Genomic DNA, 17,125 nt, shown 5'->3' with positions numbered 1-17,125 from the left:
AACAAAATCTAAACTGAGCGCATGAAGTGCGCAGAAAGCTCTCTGCAAAAGCAACAGCCGCTGGCGGCATGTTGCATTGTTTCGGGCAACTAGTTTGAAATGCATGAGTGATTGTAACACATCATGCTCCTTCCTTCGCTTCGTCGCATGATCCAAAGAAAGAAAAACTCGCTCATTGTGTGGTTGTTATTTACTAGAGCGACAGAGCTTACGAAAATACACGGCACTATACGAAAAGCAGACAGTTCGAAATTGGTACTGTAGTGCCGTAGTCTTTGCAACAGTAATCAGCGAAAGTTACGTTTCCACCAAACTTCCCGAGTGCCTCAGGCCCTCAGTTTCGGTTTTGGTCTTAAAGAAATAGTGGACTTCTTTACACTGCCACACTGCAGGGCTTTAGAGAAGGATTTTTTCTTCTCTTGAAACTCTCATAAGCCATTGTCTTGCACTTGGCTACGCATTCTCCGTTGGTAATAACTACCATATTGTGCAAATTTAAAACTAAAAATCAGTTTTAGTGAATTAATTACACAGGATGGCCATTAATAGTAACTTCCGGCAGCCGTGGCTGGCATTTTGTTTCTGTAAAAGAAAAAAAAAAGTACTTCTATTTCAGGTCTCTCTGCCTTAATAATTATTGACTGCCCTCTAAAACTTTGTTGCACTGGTGTGGCCCGGGACAAACCCAAGTGAAAGATTAAGAGGCTCACTCGTCGTGCGGCGGGGGAAGAACGACCCTTTATGGGACGTGGACACGGTTATTTACGACTTTAAATCAAGTGATACTGAGTAGCCAATTGTGAAGAATACCCACGACAGTTCAATAAACTGAAACAGAAACCAAGACCTACAATACAACACTGGCAGCACAGCTGAATAACCGTCATAAGAATTTTCTTCCACTGACCCCGCAAACAGCGCACGTTACCACGTGCATCGCTGGTTCGATCGAGCACGTGCAGAAGACGACGAGGATTTAAGGGCGCTGAGCGGATTTTTCCACGCATGCACTGTGAACGACAGCTAACCTCTAATGCAGTCCATCCTCCTGTCTGGCTCCCTGCTTAGTCCACAGCCTAGAAGACGCCAGGTGGACCGCAAGTGGATGGAGCTGGACTCTGAGGAGTGGCGGTCGCAGCGGACCCGGCAAGACCTAGCGGCAAGGAGGGACGAACGCGGGACCACTGATGACACCTCGTACTCTGGCCGTTGGTTGCGCTACGCGCCATTCCTACTCAGCGTGTACTACCTGGCCATGGCGTCGGTGCCCCTTGCCATTCCTGCCGCCATCTGCTCTGGAGGTTCCTGGACGCCTGGCATCGCGGCTGCTTCTCCCTGGACGACGACCAGATGTTCCCGCTCAACCACAGCGTGCATCCTTCCGACGACGTCTGAGTGTGAGCTTCAATTTCTGTTAACGTTCTTTAACTGATTGGGTGAGCATATGTGTTAGCAGTAAAAAACCTGGGCGGATATCTTCAGCTTCGCCTTGGAGGTCAGAGAGGCGATAGCGTCGTCGCTTATTGTTGTGAAAACATTAGATGACTCATCGACACAAAAAGCCGGCGTTGGCCAAATAGTGGCGACGTTACAAATCTCGGGATTGGTCGAAACGATAAGGTGTCATCAAAGGCGGGAGAATACTAAATGTTAATCGGTGGTTTGGGCGCTCGTCTACCGAGCCGGAGTACCCAGGTGCGAACCCTACCGCGGCGGCCGCGTTTCGATGGAGGCAAAATGCGAAAAATTCAGGGGCACTTCGTCTAAAGTGCGTAGAGGCGAAAGCGTTTTCCGCACCATTTTGACTGACACTGTGGCACTGGTGACGTCAGCACTGTATGACGTCGCACATGACTAATGACTAATACTAAATAGTGACAAATAACTAATTAATTACTGATTAATGACAAAATACTAACGAACTGCTAATTAATTAAGCAGCGTGTTGTAGCGTTGCCAGGTAGTCCACGGAACGCCACCACCCGTTCGGCGCGATGCCTTGCCCTTTGAACGCAACGCTTTTGAGGAAAGATAATGGCGCAGTAATTGTCATCTCGGTGGACACCTGGACCGCACCGTAAAGGAAGGGAGGAAGTGGGAGTGAAAGAAGAGAAAGAGGGGGCCGTAATGAAGAAAATGAAAATTGGATTTGAGGAAAGGAAATTGAGCAGTAACTGCTTCACATATCTCGGTGGACACCCGTCAAAAGATTGGCACCTCTGCTGACAAGCTTCTGCTGACAGCACTCTGTCGACAACGATGAGGCATTAAAGGCTTTCGCCTTTAAAAGGCGCCCGTGTGCAGTGCGATGTCAGTGCGCGTTAAAGATCCCCAGGTGGTTGAAATTATTCCGGAGACCTCCACTACAGCACCTCTTTCTCTCTCTCTTCTTTCACTCCCACCTTCCTCCTCTTCCTTACAGCGCAGTTCAGGTGTCCACCGAGATATGTGAGACAGATACTGCACCGTTTCCTTCCCTCAAAAACCAATTTATAACCAGTAATAGCCTCTACTAGCACTACAATTGTGCGCGCCATACGCAGATGTGACTTGTTAACTATGCATTCCGTTGAGCTAATGAAGTTGCGTGGCGTAAAAATTTATTGCGGCGAACACTCCAGAAGTTTCTTTCAGGGGCAGTACTGGGCGTACAAGCTTGTGGTCCTGAGGAAGCAAGAATGCTCTGACAAGTGCTGACGCAAGGGATAAAATTTCGCCGATTGTTATCGCACTGGACCAAATTCACCGACTGGCGTCGCGCAGGGGCGGTTGGCATTTGAGCTATTGGAAAAGTTTCCAGAGTCCCGGATTAACATGAGCGTGGGCTGCGTTGAGATTGCTTTTAGCTGATGACGCCTCTTCGTGTCACCATAATGGTGGGCACCTTCTGCAGCAATTTTCGCTCTTCCGGAGGCCGTGAAAAGCTCATCTGTTGGTATTCGGAATGCCTATTTATGCAGAAACTGCGCTTTGAACGAGTTGCACCTTTTTTTTTTATTGCTTGAATTAACTAAAGCACGATTTATTAATTAGTCTGGTCTATAAATTCAATGTTTGTAATAAAGTCCTCGTGACTGCAATTATAATTCCAATGAATGTTTTGCTGTGCGGATAGGGAACGCGGTAATTCATGGAGGAAGGAAAAGACAGGAGAGGACCTGCCAGTACCATACGGCAAAAGAAAAGCGTCACGTAGTTTCGGAGGAAATTCTGCTCGTCTTAACAAATGCCGGAAACGGCGTTGTATAAACGCTATGGTCTAGTAGTTATCTTCCGGCTGCCCTACAAGTGAGGTCATGGCCTCTCCTGGCTCTTTGTATGCGCAACTCTGAAAACCTACAGCCATCCACCTACCAGTGGGGCTGTGAGAATGCTGTCAACGTAGGCGCAGGCTGAGGGTGCCACACACGAAGGGCGAGAAACACGATACGGGCGGCGTTCTCATATACAAAGTATTTCTGACGAGCCCATTTCTTGGTTTCAGTATCAACCATTTGCGGCAGTCGAACGCGGCGTTATTTGCTTGAGAACAGGCCCATTAAGCTGGTATCCACTGCGATTTCACGCAATCATGAAAATTTATTAAATCTAGAAATAGTAAACTGTTAAATGCTCCGCCGCGATAACTCAGTGCTTACGGCGCTCGGCTGCTGACCCGAAATGCGCGGGTGCGATCCCGGTCGCGGCGGCTGAATTTCGATGGAGGCGAAGTTCCAGAGGCCCGTGTGCTGTGCGATGTCAGTGCACTTTAAAGAACCCCACGTGGTCGAAATCTCCGGAGCCCTTCACTACGGCTTCCCTCATAGCCTGAGTTGCTTCGGGACGTTAAACTCCAATAAACCAATAAACCAACCAGTAAACTGTTAAAAACAAACACTATGAAACTCGTAGGAATTGAAGAAAAATACCGTTATTGAACTGGAATTAAAGGCAGTTCGAACAAACCACAGAAAAAAAACTCAATAGCCGAATATTATTTTTACATTACAAATTTGGATATAATTAGAGTCGGCAGAATATGCCTACATTAACACAAGTTTATTATGAAGTAGTGGTTGGTTTGAGTGGAACGGAGAGTGAGGATTCTTCCGGAACCATATCTTTCCGGTTCAGACCATTATGCGGAGGTGTGAGCTTCGGAATTTCATAAGCGGGTAGCTCAAGAAAATTTTATTGCATTCAAAAAGAGGTTATAACGTTTGAAATATCTCCCAGTATTGATTCACTGCTCAAGTGAAACGTGGGTTTGTATGTAACCTCAAAGCGTGCTGTCCACGTGCTCAGGCTACCGCCGCCAGCATCGCCCCGCCTTCGTCGACCCGCTCCTGCCTCGCGTTCCAGGTGGCTGCCGGGCCCAGCCTGAAGGCGCCATAGCAACCAGGGGGCATGGCTTGGAGCTATGGTCGGCATCAAGGAACTCGGAGGCGTCCGCATTTCTCCTCCGACGCTAGCCATCATGATATATAGGCTTTCTATATTAAATTTGCACTCCCTGATTAAAATACGAGCGTGATATCCAAATACAACTTGCGTTATTTACTTCCTTCTCATCGCTGGAGCCACGAAATGGTTCGTTCACTGTAATTCAACCAAATCGCATTATCCGCGCATCGGCTAATGGCTGATTGTTATTTCCTTTGAAAGCGTTTAATGAGTCACGTATAGAGCTATTGGCCCCTTCATACTACAGAATATGGTTTTGGCGAGGTTAAGATTTAGCGGGATCACTTTGCCATCTCCATGACTGTACATCACTTTGTCGACTGTTTTCATGTATTTTGCGCTACTCCCCCCCCCACTGTAAAGCAATTTGTGACACTGTGGGTATTTGAATGAATTAATGAAGAGTGGTTAGGGCTGCCTTAATTGCAGATTGCTTTTGGTGGCGTGGTCGTTTTTATGGATTACTGTTGTTAGTGGTTTTATAGATGATAAAATATAAACGGAAGGAATAGATGTTGCTAATCCCCACATCTGCATGTGAAGCCTGAAGCACTTGAGCTGCGGCTAACGGAAATAAAAGGGAGAGGACAGGGAGGGTGAAAGAGGGGAGCTATAGAAAAGACAGGCGTATGTTGGCACTGTACAGAACATACAAAAATATACATGGGCAGAGTTTCAGCTAAATATGATGGGATACTTGTGCTTGTGAGACAGGTGAAGTTCTGTTATTCGGCAGAAAAAGCGTAGGAATTGGCTTTTATTTACTTTCGCACTGGTCATGAACCTTCTACATAATACTATGGGAGAACAGTTAGGCAGCTTAGTGTAAATGATAAGGCATGTGCCTATCAGCTGCCATGGGGGTTTGATTTGAGCTGTAAAAACAGGTGTATTACAGGCAGCTTCAACACTGAAAACACACTGAAAAATGGTAGGGGACACTTCAGCTCCGCCTTAAGTGTATGACGCGGTAGCGTAATCGGTTAGTTCCCATATATGCGGAAGGTCAGAGTCAACTTTACATTCATAGGTAAACCTGGCCTGCCACCTGCCAGAGCCATGCTGACGCCGACAACGCCGGCATCGGATTTTCTGGAGAACGGAGCCTTTACGCTATCGCGCTAATACTTTCCGTTTAGGCGAGGAATATTCTCCGCAGCTGTGTTTTTGAGCACCACCACCCTAAGTTTCAGGCAAGAAATCGGGTGTTAGCGATGGGAATATAATCTTAGTTTACCCAACGTTACCCACACCATCAGGGGCCGCGTCGTCGATTGGAGTAAGGCGGAAACCGTCCAAATCACGCACGGTGATCACAGTTCCCTCGCTCAGCGGGAGCGAGCCAAGATGAGCTCGCTGTCTTTAGGCCACAGCAAGGCTATATATTCCGGAGTTTGACGGAATACCGTCTGGCGAGTGTATGTTTGTTATATCCACAGCAAGACTATCGCTTAGAGAGCCTCGCTCTTCAACGTGCACCATACTCCTGGAGTCACGGCATCCCAGGGAACACTAGATGGCGTCACCGTACACTGCGAGCCAAGTGCCCAACTGTGTGAGGCGCTCTTCGAACGCGGGAAAGAAGACGTCGCCTCTTGTTTGGCACCGCTGTCTTGCACCGTCTGCGCACAAACTATGCCTACACTGCAGCGTGGCTGCACAAAACGAGTTGTGCTGGGTCGCCTATGCGCTGAAGCTGTGCGGCTGTGGGTGACCTGGAACACTTCCCCCGGAGTGCCCGTGTTAATCACATGATAGCGGGACGAATTCTGTGCCCCTCGAAGTGATGGAATGTGCCACTGGACGACGCTGCTCGCGTATAGTTTCCTAGAAGGTCCACGAACTAAGGGCAGTGCGACAGCTAGGCTGCTTAGAAATTCTTCGAGGCCATGCCATTTCTGAGCCGGTGGTTGGGGTTTTATTTTGCCCATTCTGTGCGACGCACGCGGGGTAGTGCTTGGTGTCGGCTTTGTTTAAGGCAGTTGCGAGAGTTTCAGCATGGCAATTATTTAAATTGCCCTTAACGCCGCCACTACCACCACCATCGTGAAATGATAGGGCATGATCACCGGAAGTAGTGTTAAGGAGAAAGAATATTATTAGGATTTACTGTTTTTCTTTACCTCCTTCCTAAGCCTGTGTCGACCTTACCGTTGTTTGTGCCGACGACATATGGGGTGTTTAAGTTAACACTTTCAAGAATTCCTAAAGCTAGGCAGTTCGAAATAGAAACAGTCTATTGAGGCTCGAACTGTCACCCACTGCGGACATTAGTTACTCTAAAACCATACTAATGAGATAGCGAGGTTTCTAAAATTCCCTGATTAACTTTTTAATTAACACAGTGTGGAAGCTAGCGCCAGTGGGTGGTTGGAAGGTATGGACAAGACGATACCATATCGATTTTCGAAACGAACAAGTCATTAGCTGGAGCTCCGCGGCGCGAGGAAATATGGCGTTTTCTTCTAAACAAAATCTAATGTGTGTGTGTGAAAAACATTTAATGCTCCAAAAATCAGGTTTTAGCGGTGGGCCGATGTCTTCATGTCTTCGGCCTCTTCACAAGGTCGGCGCCCCTATTCCAGGGCACCGCTGAGTCTTGCTGCTTCGCAGGCGTGCTGCACCAGTGCCCTTTGGGCCGTGAGCTCGCTGCTGGTCAGCAGGCCCTCCCATTGTTCCGCATTCGGGTCATTTAGCTTGTGAAATGTTCTGTTACGTTCGCATTCCCATGTGATGTGATATAGCGTGGGGGTTGCTCCGCACCACGGACATGTGTCCCTGTATTGTGTAGGGAACATCTTATGTAGTATGTATAAATTGTGGAAAGTCCCTGCTTGCAGTCTCCGCCAGCAGACCGCCTTGTGCTGTGTTAATGATGTGTGCGGTGGTGGGTATTTGAATCTCCGCCCTCTGTGATAGTTTAATATTTCTGCATACGTTGGTTCCACCGTCATGGGGTCCTCCAGGGTTTCCGACTGCCCTGCTCGGCTCGTGATCTCGCGAACTAGGCTGTCTACCCTCGAGTTACCCTCTATCCCGGTGTGTGCCGGTATCCAGAAAATCCTGTGTCTTAAGGTCTTATTTGGAAGCTTTGCTTCGAGGAGGATCTTCAGCGCTTCCTTGCTTATTTTGCCCTGTATGTAGTTCCTGCATGCTGCTTTGGAGTCTGTCAGGATTATCAAAGACTTGTACCTACGGTAACCTTCGGCCGCCGCTAGAGCTACGGCAGCTTCCTCCCCCTCCGTTACCGTACAGTTTCTTAATGTCGCGCTGCTAATTGGTTCCCCCATGTAATCTACCACTGCTGCCGCGACTCGGAACTTTCTGGTCCTGTGGTCCCATGGATAGAGGGCCGCGTCTGTGTATACTGTGTTTTCCATTGTGGCTAGGTTCCGCTTCACATAGTCTGCCCTGGCCTGCCTTCTAGCGGCATGGAGGTTGGGATCCATGTTTCTCGGCAGAGGGCTGATGTCCAGTGTCTGGCGGACCTCGTCTGGAATGCTAGCTGTTCTATCTACGATCCCTTCTACATTGTGCCCTAATCTCTTTAGGAGCTTGCGGCCGGTGGCTGTCTGCTGGAGCCTGGCTATTTGCGCACTTAGCTGGGCTTCCGTTAGTTCTTCGAATGTGTTGTTTAGGCCCATTTGTAGCAGCTTTTCATTTGATGTGTTTCTTGGCAGGTGGAGTGCCGTCTTGTACGCCATTCTTAGCAGCGCCTCCGTCTGTTCTTTGTCTTTCTTGCTCATGCGGTGGTATGGCAGCGAGTACGTGACTCTGCTGACTATCAGGCTTCTGACGAGCTTGATCGTGTCGCTTTCTTTCATCCCGCTTCTGTTCTGTGATACCCTCTTTATCATGCGGCTTATTTGTTCTGTTGACTTCTTGAGTAGGCTAATTGTGTAGGTACATCTCCTGCTTCCTTGGATCCACATGCCCAGGATGCGTATCATATCCCTTTCTGGTATATTTTGGCCTTCTAACTTTACTGTCAGTTCCTCCTTGGTAGGGTTGGACCCTACCCTAAGAAGTTCCGACTTTTCCGTGGAGCATACTAGGCCCCTTTCCCTCACGTACTCTTCTACACACGTTGCTGCTTCTTGCAGTCTCTCTTCCTTTTGTCCTAGCGAGCCTCGATTCACCCAGACCGTAATGTCGTCGGCGTACATCGCGTGCTGGATGCCATCGATCTTGCTGAGTCTTCTGGCCAGTCCGATCATTGCAAGGTTGAAAAGCACTGGTGAGATTACGGATCCTTGCGGCGTGCCCTTACGTGGGGTGGTAAAGGTGTCGCTTCGCAGGTCTCCCAATCCCACAGTCGCTGTGCGTTCTGACAGGAAGGATCTTACGTAGTCGTGGGTTCTTCTTCCGCAGTTGGCGTTGTTTAGGCCTTCCATAATGGCCTCGTGGCTAACATTGTCGAAGGCCCCTTTGATGTCCAGGGCCATGATAATGTTTTCGCCAGTTCTAGGTGCCGTGTCTATGATCTCTTCCTTGATCTGCAGCAGGACGTCTTGAGTCGACAGGTTCACCCGGAAGCCGAACATGCTGTGCGGGTACTGTTCTTCGTCCTCCAGGTATTGTTGAATTCGCCTGGTGACGATTCTTTCGTACAATTTGCCAAGGCACGACGTGAGGGAAATGGGTCTCAGGTTCTCAATCTGAAGCTTCTTGCCGGGTTTGGGTATCATAACCACGACAGCGTGCTTCCATTCCTTCGGCACCACTCCCTCTGCCCACAGCATGTTGAGGTGCGCCGTGAGCTGGTCGATCGCCTCGTCGCTGAGGTTGCGGATCAAGGCGTTCTTGATCTTGTATGCGCCGGCTGCTGTATTTCTTGTTGTCGCGCTTATCGCCGCCTGGACTTCCTTTCTTGTGATCGGCCTGTCCATTGCGGGATTTTCTGCTCCTTGGTACTCCCCGTTGTAGCCCTGGGGGTTGTCCTTGCCGTAACATTTGATGCGGACTGCTTCTAGCAGTTCTTCGTCCGATCCTTCGTACTGGTAGGCCAATTTCTGAATTGCCTTGCCACTTTCTGCTTTTGTCTTGGTTGGGTCCATGAGGGCCTTGAGTATGCGCCACGTCTTGGCCGTGCTGAGCGTGCCGTTCAGTGAGCTGCTGAACTGCTGCCATCCCTGCCTGGCCAGTTGCGTCGCATACTCCTCTGCCTTCATCGTGATTTCCGCAATCTTCTTTTTGAGTTTTCTGTTTAGCTTTTGTTTTTTCCAGCGTTTGGTGAGCCCGCGTCTTGCCTCCCATAGCCCGAGTAGCCGCCTGTCCACCTCCGGTGCTTGTTCTGTTCTATCTATTTCCTTTGTATAGAGTTCTTGTATTTGTTTCAGCTGTTGGCTCCACTGCTCTATGGAAGTGATTTCCCCTTTTAGCCGTTCGCTGTGCTTGCGGAAGGCGTCCCAGTTGGTAAGGTGGGCCGTTCCGATCTTCTTCTTTACGTTGTCTGCTTCGATTGTCGTTCTTAGAATGTAGTGGTCACTGCCAAGGTCTTCCAGCAGATTTTCCCACTCGGCCTGCTTTGCTCCCTTAATAAAGGTGAGGTCAGGGCAAGTATCTGGACTCACACTGTTACCTCGCCTAGTTGGTTGGTTTTCATCCGTTAGGAGGTCGCAGTCTATGTTTTCCGCCGCTACGCATATCTGCTGCCCCTTTTTCTCAGTTTTTTGGTATCCCCAGCTCGAGCTCCTTGCGTTAAAGTCACACGCGATTATTAAGGTGTTCGTCTTGGCTAGCTTATTCGCCTCCGAAAAAAGCTTGCTAAAATCGCCATCCCTTTGTCTGGGGGGGGCTGTAAAGGTTAACTATGAAAGTGCTTTTGGCCTTGTGTTTCTTTTTGGGTATAATCTCTGTTATTACATGTTCTATCTGTGTGCCCTCAATCTCCTTGTGTGCTATGGTGACCAGCTTGTTGCTGATGAGGGTGGCGGTGCGTCCGCTTTCCTGGCATGTATAGCCCCTCAGGGTGGGTGTTATGTTAGTCTCCTGTAACATGATCATGTCTGGTGTTGCGTGTCTAGTGTTAATGAACTGCTGGAGGAGTCCCTGCTTGCGCCGGTATCCCCTGCAGTTCCACTGCCATATGTCTAGTTGGTTGTGTCCTGCCATATTGCGTCACTACTTTTTCCACTTTGGTTTTCTGCTCCGAATCTTCTTTCATTAAAAAGCCTGTCTCTGGCGTCATTTGTGGTTTTTTGTGTGTTTTGGCTTTTGACGCATGTTCGGAAGTTCTGATCTTGCAGCGCTACTTTCTGTTGCATGTGTGTCATTTGGTTTTGCATCTGCGTTTGCAGTTGCGTCATTTGATTTTGCATCATACTCATAAAGTTCTCTAATTTGCTTTCTAAGCTCTGTGGTTGTTGTGTATGCTGCTCCAAGGGCGGGCCCGGCGTTCGCGGAGGCGGACTCATTATCCGCGGAGGCGAACCCTGCCTCTGGAGCTGCATCTCCCTTATGAGATCATCTATTCTTTTTTTAAGTTGCCGCGTTTCCTCGCGACAAAGTTCGAGCTCTTGTTTTAGTGCCCTGTTCTCCTCAGCTAGTTTCTTGTCATTATTTGTCTGATTTTTCTGACCCGAGTGCGGAAAGAGTGATTTGGGAGGGCCTGCTCCCCAGCTCACCTTCACTCCACTCTTCTTCTGTTGTTGTTTTTGTTGTCCCGGGCCTCCGCTTTTGCTGAGCGCATGAAGTGCGCAGAAACCTTTGTGCAAACGCAATGACTGCTGAAGAGGCGTTGATTGACTGCAAAACAATTTATTCGTCGGAAAGAGCTTGGTAAGAGGTCGCGTTAAGTGGCCGAGCGTACATAGCCCTCGACGACTTTGTCAGCGCACTCCACCGCCAGAACTTGCGTTCTGGGGTGAGAGCTAGCCAGCACGGTTTCCCATCGCTAGATAGAAGGAGCGGTAACTAGATCACCCGGAGGTGGCTCTATTTGGCAATCTCATAGCACATGATCGTGTTTGACTCGTTGGCCGCAGTGTTTACAGTTCGGATTGTATAAATCAGGATTGTTTACGGCAGCCATTTCGAATTGCATGCGTTATTGAAACACATCATGCTCCTTCCTTTGTTTCGTCGCATGATGTAAAGAGAAAAAATCATCGCTCATTGGATGGCTGTTATTTATTAGAGCGACACAGCTGAAGAAAGTACACGGCAGTGTACAATAAAGCAGGCAGTTCAAAACGAGATTTTGAGATGAATTTTTTTCATGGACGAAAATAAAATGAATGTTGGGGAAGAGAGAAACAAACAAAAAGAAGAAACACAGAAATAAAACGGAAAATTCATAACGCACACAGGAGATGGACACTGTGGGATGTGTAGCCGGGGCATTAAAAATAATGATAATAAAATAGAAATAATAATGTTAGCAAGGCGGCCGATTAGATTCAGGCGAGAAATTTTGATTGGCGGGAAAATCAGACGTGTGGCAGTACCCAAGTATGGTGGCGCCGAACGAGAGTATGATCGGGCTGCTCAAACTGAGGCCAAGCTTTTTCAAAAGAAAATATTTTGCAATGGATTCTCTAAAAACTGCCTTCTCATTGTGATGAAGCGGCGACAAAACAATAAGAAATGGTCTATTGATTCCTGCTCACCACAAAATGCGCAGACGAGAGAAAGCCCCAAGCCAGACCTGCGCAAATAAAAATGTAAGGGTGGGATCCGACAGCGCAGCCTTGTTACAGAGACCTCAGCTGCCGTGAATGACTTGATTTCTTGCTAGCAGACTTATTTACACGGCAGGCCTTTAGAGAAGGACTTTTTCTTCTTTTCAGACACTCATAAGTAGGGCCCGGAAATTTAGGCACTAAAGAACCCCGAAATAGGCAGGCATCTAGGCTCTAAAAAATACTGAAATAGGCGCTGTAAAGCAGAAATAGGCGCTTTGAATAATACTCTTTATTAATAAGTACAAGATTTTCCAGTCAAGCATGGAGCGTACGTAGTCCTCAACTGAAGCAATAATTAAAGCGCATTCTCAGGTTTTCGAACTTGAAGCTCGTTCGGTTTCGCTATAAGCATAGCTTAGTACTTTGAAAGGCTTCTTTCGAAGTTAGTGGCGCGAACCTAAAACGTGAGAGTTGATAAGGGCTCAGGCCTTCAGGTGATGTGGCAGTATCGTCTCCGCGTAGAAAGTCTCTGATTTGGAAAATTGTTTCTAGGCATCTATTTTTTTTTACCAATTGTTGCATCTTCGTAGAAGCAGTAGCGCCCTTTTCTGCCAGTTCCCGAAGTGCTGCTGGTACTTTTGCCACTATCTTCTATGATTCATGTATTCAGAGTCCAGCCTTTTCCAACTTTGTGATCCTTTTCGTCAAAGATGAGTAGAGTAGTTTGCAACAATGTATGTCAGGTCTCTTTCCAAACTCGCCTCTTGCTACACTTCGAGAAAAACACTTCGTTACATTACGTTCTAAGTACTATTCGAGAAAAACGTTCGGCGAGACCCGTGCCTTTTGTGAGTGCATCGGCACGCGCCTTTCATCATACTTAGACAGATGTCTCAAAATTGAAAAACAGCACCGAGGACTGAAATGCCGCATTTAGGCATTTATAGGCATAAACTATGGTTAAATAGGTAGTATTTTCAAAAAAATGACAAAAAGGCAGGCAAGTGCAAAAATCCCCTTTTAGGCATTTATAGGCCTGTTTAGGTAAATGCCTAAAGTTCCGGGCCCTACTCATAAGGCACCGTCTTGTCCGTGGCGGCGCACTCCTCGTTCGCAGTAACTACCATACTGTGAAAATTTAAAACTAAAAATGAATTCTGGTGAATTAACTACACAGGATTACCGTTAATGTGACTTCTGGCCGCCGCAACTGCACTTTTTTTCCGAAAAAGGAAAAAAAAAAGTGTTTCTATTTCGGGTCTCCCTGTCTTAATAATTTTCGACCGTCCTTTGAAACTTGTTGCAGTGATGGAGCCCGGGAGAGATGGGAAGAAAGGGTGGGGAAAAATGACACTTTATTGGACGTAAATGGGCTTATTTACAACTTCAAATCAAGTGACACTGATTGGCCAGTTATGGAGAAGACCCAAGACAATCCAGAAAACTGAAACAGAAACCAAGACGTTGAGTACAACACTGGCAGTACAGCTGAATAACCGTCAAGGGAATTTTCTTCCTCTATCCTCAAAACAGCGCACGATACCACGTGCATCACTGATTCGATCGAGCACGTGCAGAAGCCGACGAGGACTTCGGATTTTTCCCCGCATGCACTGTGAACGACGGTTAATCTCGAATGCAGTCCATCCTCCTGTCGAGCTGCCTGCTTAGTCCACAGCCTAGAAGCCGCCTGGCGGACCGCAAGTGGATGGAGCTGGATTCCAAGGAGTGGCGGTCGCAGCGGATCCGGCGAGACCTAGCGGCAAGGAGGGGCGAGTGCGGTACCGCTGATGACACCTCGTACTCTGGCCGTTGGTTGCAACGAACCATTCCTACTCAGCGTGTCCCTAGCCGTGACGTCGGTGCCACTCGCCATTCCTGCCGCCATATCTCTGGAGGTTCCTGGACGCCTGGAATGCCGGCTGCTTCTCCCTGGACGACGACCAGAGGTTCCCGCTCAACCACAACGTGCATCCGTGCGACGACGTCTGAGTGTGAGCTCCAATTTCTGTTAACGTCCTTTCACTGATTGGGTGAGCATATGTGTTTGTAGAAAAGAAACCTGGGCGGATATCTTCGGCTTTGCCGTGGAAGTCAGAGCGGTGGTGGCATTAGATGGCTCATCGACACGAAAAGCCGGCGTCGCCCGAACGCTGGCGGCGTTACAAAACTCGCGAGTGACCGAAACTATGTGACGTCACCGAAGGCGGGGAATTACGAAATTTTAACCAAAAATATCTTGTACTAGTAGTTACAATTGTGCCCATCATACGCAGATGTGACGTGTTAACTGTGCATTAGGTTGAGCCGGCGAAGTTACGTTGCGTGCAAAGTTATTGCGGCGAACACACCGGGAGTTTGTTTCAGGACCGGTACTACGCAAGCTTGTGGTCCTGAGGCACCGAGAATGCTCCTGAGTAGTGCTGGCGCCAAGGAGAGAATTTCACCCATAGTTATCGCACTCGAGCGAATTCATCGATTGGCGTCGCACAGGGGCGGCTGGAATTTGAGCCAATGCAAACGTTTCTAGACTCCCGGATTAATTTCTGAGCGGTGGTTGCCTTGGATTGAATTTCGCCGATTATGCCTCTTCGTGCCACCATAATGGTGGGCACCTTCTGCAGCAATTTTCGGTCTAACGGAGGCCGTGAAAAGCTCCTTTGGTGCTCTTCGGAATGCCTATTTATGGAGAAACTGCACCTTGAACGAGTTGCACCTTTTTTTTATTGCGCGAATTAACTAAAGCGCAATTTATTAATTAGTCTGGTCTATAAATTCAATGTTTGTAATAAAGTCCTCGTGACTGCAATTATAATCTCAGTGAATGTTTTGCGGTGCGGGTAGGGAACGCGGTAATTCATGAAGGAAGGAAAAGGCAGGAGAGCACCTACCAGTGCCATGCGGCAAAAGAAAAGCGTCACGTAGTTTCGGAGGAAATCCTGCTCGTCTCAACGAATGCCGGAAACGGCGTTGTATAAACGCTATGGTGTAGTTCACTTCCGGCTTCACTACAAGTGACGTCATGGCCTCTCCTGGCTCTTTGTATGCGCAACTTGGAAAACCTACCGCCATCCACCTACCGGTGGGGCTGTGACAATGCTGTCAACGTAGCCGCAGGCTGAGGGTGCCTTACACGGAGTGCGAGAAACCCGAAACAGCCGGAGTTCTCATATACAAAGTATTTTTGATGAGTCCATTTCTTGGTATCAGCATAAGCCATTTGCAGCAGTTGAACGCGGCGTTATTTCTTCAGAAAAGGCCACTTAGAGAGACACATTGCGTTTTGACACAATCGTGCCTATCGATTAAACCAAGGAATAGTAAACTGTTTAATGCGAGTTTATCACAATGTTTTGGACGCTTTGAATAGAACGAGGAGTGAGGATTCTTCCGGAATTGTATGCTTCCGGTTTTGAGCAAGGCGATGAGATATGAGCCTCGGAATTCATCAGGCTGGTAACTCAAGAAAGAAGTACTGCGTTCAAAAAGAGGCTATCACGTCTGAAATGGTTCCCAGTATTGATTCATTGCGGAAGTGAAACGTGGGTTTGTATGCATTCTTAAAAGTGTGCTGTCCTCCCGCTCAGGTTACCGCCTCCTGTATCACCCCTCCTTCGTCGACCCGCTCCTGCCTCGCGTTCCAGGTGGCTGCCGGGCCCAGCCTGAAGGCGCCATAGCAACCAGGGGGCATGGCTTGGAGCTGTGGTCGGCATCAAGGAACTCGGAGGCGTCCGCATTTCTCCTCGGACGCTAGCCACCACGACATACAGGCTTGTTATTTTAAATTTACAGCCCCTGATTAAAATACGAGCGTGATATCCAAATACAACTTCGTTGTTTACTTCCCTCTCATCGCTGGAGCCACGAAATGGTTCGTTCACTGTAATTCAACCGAATCGCATTATCCGCTCATCGGCTAATGGCTGAATGTTATTTCCTTTGAAATCGTTTAATGAGTCACCTATTGGCCCCTTCATACTACAGAATGTGGTTTTGGCGAGGTTAAGATTTAGCGGGATCACTTTGCCATCTCCATCACTGTACATCACTTTGTCGACTGTTTTCATGTATTTTGCGTTACTCCTCCCCACTGTAAAGCAATTTGTGATACTGTGGGTATTTTAATGAATTAATGAAGAGTAGTTAGGGCTGCCTTGCAGATTGCTTTTGGTGGCGTGGGCGTTTTTATGGATTACTCTTGTTAGTGGTTTTATAGATGATAAAATATAAACGGAAGGAATAGATGTTGCTAGTCCCCACATCTGCATGTGAAGCCTGAAGCACTTGAGCTGCGGCTAACGGAAATAAAAGGGAGAGGACAGGGAGGGGGGGGGGGAGAGGGGAGCTATAGAAAGACAGGCGTAGGTTGGCACTGTACAGAACATACAAAAATATACATGGGCAGAGTTTCAGCTAAATATAATGGTATACTTGTGCTTGTGGGGCAGAGAAGTTCTGTTATTCGCCAGAAAAAGCGTAGGAATTGGCTTTTATTTACTTTCCCACTGGTCATGAAGCTTCTACATAATAGTATGGGAGAACAGTTAGGCAGCTTAGTGTAAATGATAAGGCATGTGCCTATCAGCTGCCTTGGGGGTTTGATTTGAGCTGTAAAAACAGGTGTATTGCAGGCAGCTTCAACACTGAAAACACTGAAAAATGGTAGGGGACACTTCAGCTCCGCCTTAAGTGTATGACGCGGTAGCGTAATCGGTTAGTTCCCATATATGCGGAAGGTCAGAGTCAACTTTACATTCATAGGTATACCTGGCCTGCCACCTGCCAGAGCCATGCTGACGCCGACAACGCCGGCATCGGATTTTCTGGAGAACGGAGCCTTTACGCTATCGCGCGAATACTTTCCGTCTAGGCGAGGGATCTTCTCCGGAGCTGTGTTTTTGAGCACCACCACCCTAAATTTCAGGCAAGAAATCGGGTGTTAGCGATGGGAATAAAATCTTAGTTTGCCCAGCATTACCCACACCATCAGGGGCCCCGTTGACGATTGGAGTAAGGTGGAAACCGTCCAAATCATGCACGGTGATCACAGTTCCCTC

At 48.1% G+C, this 17,125-nt stretch overlaps 1 pseudogene across 1 annotated transcript; it reads left to right on the top strand.

Annotated features, from left to right (window-relative positions):
* Positions 1-952: 952 nt before the first annotated feature.
* Positions 953-15,864, top strand: LOC149371271 (uncharacterized; annotated as a pseudogene). Its single transcript, XR_016291935.1, has 3 exons — positions 953-1,397; positions 13,711-14,062; positions 15,656-15,864. The product of XR_016291935.1 is annotated as an uncharacterized LOC149371271 (transcript).
* The last annotated feature ends 1,261 nt before the right edge of the window (positions 15,865-17,125 follow it).

The sequence above is a fragment of the Amblyomma mixtum genome, chromosome 1, assembly GCF_055824585.1.
Source record: "Amblyomma mixtum isolate Tamu chromosome 1, ASM5582458v1, whole genome shotgun sequence".
Classification (NCBI taxonomy): domain Eukaryota; kingdom Metazoa; phylum Arthropoda; class Arachnida; order Ixodida; family Ixodidae; genus Amblyomma; species Amblyomma mixtum.
The sequence above is the reverse complement of the archived record's forward strand: the minus strand, read 5'-3'. Positions and strand labels throughout refer to the sequence as shown.